Genomic DNA, 5,406 nt, shown 5'->3' on the forward strand with positions numbered 1-5,406 from the left:
AGAATCCAGAGGAACATTAACATTGAAGGGGATGCCCGAATAAGAGGACAAGCATGAGTGATTCAGAAGGGCGGATACAGAGGCAGCAAGATAATCAAGAGGGAGTCATGCTGCAAAAGCCAGGAAGGAGGAAAGATTCAGAAGTGAGAGGTTAATGGTGACCACTGCAATTGTTTCCTAACTGGTCTCTTTGCCTCTAGTCCCTTCCCCCATGCTCCTAGCCTCATTCTGCTGTCTGAATGCTCTTTCCTAGTACACAAGTCTATTTGCTTTCTTAGACTTGTAGTTATTAGATGTCTGTAGCATTCAGATTCTCACGTATAAAAGAATTACCTAAGCCTAATTCAGCACCTAGGCCTAATTGACTTATTGAATGTCCAGTCCTGGGCCTCATACCCCGAAATATTAATTAAGATATCTGGATCTGAGAATATGATTTTTTAAAAAAGCCCCCAGATAGTTTGGTTGCAAATGGTCTATTGACAGTTTATGAAACAGTGGCCTAGGGAGAAGAAGTTCAATTTCCCTAGTAAAAGACTCATGGCCTTTAGCCTCTGGCTTCCATCTCTAGTTCCCCCCTCACCACTTGCTTCCTCTTTCCACCAGCCCACCTCCAGTGGACTCTGTTTTCTAGGCTTGCCAGAATTACAAAGATAGATTGGGGCTGGTGGAGAGAAGTGCTTTCTGGAAAAGGGACCAGTGTATGCAGAGGGACCAAGGTGAGACAACATAATGGGAGAAAATAGGGACCAGTCTAGTTTGAATCGTTGTAGCAGACACACAGAAATAGGTCTGGAAAGATGATGAGCTGTTGTCAGACTGTGGAAAGCTCTGAATGTCCACTTGAGGAATTTATCATTGTTCTTCAGTAAACTGGGTTGCGTGGCTCTTTCATGCTTTGTTTTGTTTGTTTATGTGTGTTCTTTTCCTACCCTGGAGGTAGGTATCAGTACCTCCTTCTTATTATTGAGACTGTCTTTACTGTTGGTTTTTTTTCTGAGTCTGCACTTCATGTGGAGGAATCTAAAAATGAAGACTTGAAGGAAGGGAATTTTAAATTTCTGGAAAGATTAAAGAATCTTGAATTATCCAGACTTAAATTTAACCACAGTCTCAAGGCAATTAATCAACTTTCAATTTTCCTAAGCCTGGTTAAGAAGCAGGTAAGCCACTGTGACTGTGCTCTTAACTTTTATGAAAGAAAAAAAGCAAGACATAGCTCAAGTGGCTGGAGTTCTGACTCCTCACCATCAAACTGAACACCATGTATTTTTTTCTCCAAGGGAAGATTTCAGCCTAGCTGGGTCCAAAAGAACATACGAGCACCTTATGCTGAACACACACTTAGAGAACTGGATGGGTTTTGCCATCTGCTAAGCCTCACATAGCCTCCAGTTTGAAGTTGAAGCGATGTCAGGAGCTGATTTAAGCAGCTTACATATGTTGCACTGCAGGAAAAACATTGGACGTTGGGGACTCTGGAAAACAATGCAAGGCATTTGGGGTCCATAAACGCTTCGTGTTTGTGACAAAACATGCCCAGTAGCCATAGGGCAACACTTTTTTCCCCCTTAGATTTAAGTGTAGGATTTTCTCCTTTGCTTCGTAAAAGTATTTTCACATTATCTTGTGTATTTGCTGGAACCATGATCATCAGTCATGCGGCAGGTAAGGTTATTTTAGTTAATCACAACTTTCTTTTGCTGCTTTAAGTCTGACAGAAAATGCCAGTCCTATGGTATACTTTGGAAAATTATTCTAGGGATTTGCCGTTATTGATAATGTTCTTGGAAAATCTAGCATAATAAATGAATAACTTTATAGGAACTAACCTTTAAAATTCTTTACGTGTTCCACATGCACACTGAACATGATGCAAATCACTCAGATTGTCCTCCAAGGCCTGTTGTGTGACTGTACTTACCTTTCTAGCCACATGTCTCCCTCTTGATTATACTTTCCTATCCAGTGAACCTGTATGACTGTCATTCTCTGAACACATTAGATTTTTAAAAATCTCTAACTGCATTTCTTTTCCCTTCTTTTCCTTTCCTTCTTTTTTTTGATTCTCCCCATCAGCTCTCCCTGTTGATAACTTAACTATTAATAAGAACCAGTTCAAGTTGCCTTTGTCCATGGAATCTTTTATAATAACCTGTTACAACATCCTTATAGTACTTACCATGGTCTGCCTTGCTTCATAGTTATAAATACATTCAAGCTCTGCTTTTCATGGGTCATCCTTATCTTTATCATACTGTAAGAATTCATGTTCTCTTCAGGTGTGTTGCAAATCCCCCTCCTGTGAGCCTTGGGAAATTATGAGCATTCCTAAGTCATGAGTATCAGCAGTTGTAATAAGGGAGGATACTGTTTTTCCATTATTTGGCAGCTTTTAAGAAATGAGTGATTTTGGGGCGCCTGGGTGGCACAGCGTTTAAGCGCCTGCCTTCGGCTCAGGGCGTGATCCCGGGGTCCTGGGATCAAGTCCCACATCAGGCTCCTCTGCTATGAGCCTGCTTCTTCCTCTCCCACTCCCCCTGCTTGTGTTCCCTCTCTTGCTGACTGTCTCTATCTCTGTCGAATAAATAGATAAAATCTTAAAAAAAAAAAAAGAAATGAGTGATTTCCTATTTAAACTCAAATTTTGGAATTCCCTGAGCATAGTTGTAGATCTAGACCCTTTTATACATAGGAAAACAACTGTCCAGTGGTGAGTATTGGCCAGAGTTTTAGAGAGACATGAACTCTTCAAGGATCCACTCAACCCTTAATAGTTTATGTATTTTGCCAGAGTCCCTCTAGGCATATACTTGTGGTTCTCAGGCTAATACATTTCCCACATTTATTCTTTTTTGCTCCTAGACACATTTCACTCCAGATTTCTCTGGATTTCTCTGCTGGTATCCTTTTATCATCTCATAATTGCTACCCCATGCTCCTGAAGATATTCATCTATCTCTCTCATCCTCTGAGTGGTCATGGATCTCTTCTGTAATTCCTCAAAGTGCAAATAACATTAGACTGCTGTGTTTTGATAAATTTTTCCTATAGAATGGAGGAGAAAACTTTAAATACCGGTATCTGACACCACGGTTCTTGGAATCTGTTTTCTATGCCCCTTACCAGCAATTTACCTAGGCCTGTCAATAGCTTATCCATCCTGTACTGGAGAACCTTCTTTCTGCATTTTCTCCCTATAGCACATCCTAAATGGAGGAAGCAAAAAACAATTCACAGAATAACCTCTGTAGAATTATACACTTGTCCCAGTGAAGTTAGTTTTTACATTATGAAATGGAATGCATTAACGTTTCTCCCTCAACTGACGGATTGCCCAAGAACAGTGGGTCAATACTTGTGTTACTAATGAATAAAACTCTACATTAAAGTGGTAAACAAGGATCTAAGGCACAGCTCTCCAAAGTCAGATTTCAACTTCCACCTTTGAAATGTAGCAATTTCTTAGAACAAGTGACATAAAGGTAGGTTCACCCCAATGGGTGGAAACTGAATAGTTTATCACTAGCATTATTTAGAATTACCAGTGCATGGTGATAATAAAAAGAGCCTGACTTTCTTTAAATTGATTTTATTACTGCTTTTAAATTCTCAACAAACAATACACACTCTTATTGTCTGCATAGGGAGAATAGTAGGTTGTTGGGGGGGGGCCTTTTCCCCTTACCAGCCCCTCCCTGCCACTGCTTGGAATCTTCCCAAATGGCAACTCTCCCCTATTTAATAATTTTAAGAACCAGATTCCATCTGCAGAGACATCAGAGAAAGTGTTGGCAACATTTTGGGGGTGGAAGGAGAATATTTGTTTACATACTTCTCTGATTTCTAGGAAGGTAGGTTTCATTCCTTCAAGACAAAAACTCTTATTCAACTGAATTTCTGTGCAGTGTTCTATCTAGAAAGCATCTGGGCAAAATTGGGTGCTCACAGAATGTTTGTGTTCTTGAGTTAAATATATATCCTCTTTGTTTAAAATTTTTTTTTGCCTTGCCAAGAATCATGGAGTTTCTTATCAAACTTTCATGGGCAACTCCCTGCACATCGAGTGTACCAGTTTCTGTTAAGACAGTGTGGAGTAGAAGGATTTGGAGTGGAGGTTGGGAATCAGAACACTGGTTCAGGCTACCTTTTTTGCACAGGGCCAAGGAAGGCAAAGGTTTCACATCACATATAACAATGAAAAGAAATCTTGGAAACAGACCACCTGTCAGCTGTGAAATTGGACAGGTTATTTAGTTCTCTATACCCTAATTTTCTCACTTGTAAGTTGGAGAGAAGAGTACTCTGTTTTTAATTAGAGTTGTCATGCAGATTAAATGAGGTAAGTTAAATACAGCATTCAGCAGGATGCGGGGACTAGGGACGCTTGTGCACTTTGGGTGTGGAGTCTGGCGCAAAGCAGCACAGAGTAAACTGGCAGAACTTAATCGGATTAAGCACTAAGAATGCACTTGGGCAGTGCTCGCTTTGGCAGCACATATTCCAAAACTGGAATGATGCAGAGAAGATTAGCGTGGCCCCTGCGCAAGGATGACATGCAAACACACACACACACACACACACATACACGTGTTATAACTTCGTGGTTCCATTCCTAAAAATAGAGCCGAGAGATATTTTCACACAGCACCATAGGACAAGTTAAGTGTCTTTAATTAAGGAGGGATGGAAACTGACATTTATGAAATTTCTACCAGGTGCCAGACACTGTACAGCGGTTGCTTCATTTAAACCTCAAGGCATCCTTACAAGATTATTTTATCTGTTTAACAATTGGGAGAAATGATTCTCTGTAAGGTTCCATAACCTGATAAGGACACTGTGCTGATAATAGGCAAAGTTGGGGCTCAAACTCAGGTGTAAGTTTTACTCCATTCCAGTGTCTCATGCAGAGTCTGAAAAGGATAATTATCGCTCTTTTGTTTCCCTCATAGATTGTTGTGCGGATGAGTTCATATATCACATGACCTTCCAAATGTGTCTCCAGTCCTCTTCCCTTCTATTTTCACATATTATCCTTCTTTCATCCCATCATCCCCCCATTCTTTATAATCTATGCTTTTTTTCTCATTTCATTGAAGATGTTTAAAGTTTTATATATATATATATATATATATATATATATCAGATTAAAGGATAAGAAAAATTCAGTTATACCAACATTAATAGTTACATTAATAGTTACAAATTAAAGAGATTGAAACATCAGCTACTATTTAACAGATCAACTGCCTTTTCAGAAGTCAACCAGGTCAGACGATTCATTTCCTTCTTTTTTAAAGTTGACTCAGCTGAATAAAGTGTTCTGGTTTTTAATGAGAGGGCTTTAGGACAAGGTCCAAGTTCATTGATTCCTGTTCTATCCATAATTTTCTCACTTACTTT

The 5,406-nt window shown here is 39.6% G+C and overlaps 1 non-coding gene across 1 annotated transcript; it reads left to right on the plus strand.

Moving 5' to 3' along the window:
- Positions 1 to 4,479: 4,479 nt before the first annotated feature.
- On the plus strand, positions 4,480 to 4,587 carry LOC117795465. Its single transcript, XR_004619507.1, has one exon. It is a non-coding gene; the product is annotated as a U6 spliceosomal RNA (small nuclear RNA).
- The last annotated feature ends 819 nt before the right edge of the window (positions 4,588 to 5,406 follow it).

The sequence above is a fragment of the Ailuropoda melanoleuca genome, chromosome 1 (genome assembly GCF_002007445.2).
Source record: "Ailuropoda melanoleuca isolate Jingjing chromosome 1, ASM200744v2, whole genome shotgun sequence".
NCBI classification, from domain to species: Eukaryota; Metazoa; Chordata; class Mammalia; order Carnivora; family Ursidae; genus Ailuropoda; species Ailuropoda melanoleuca.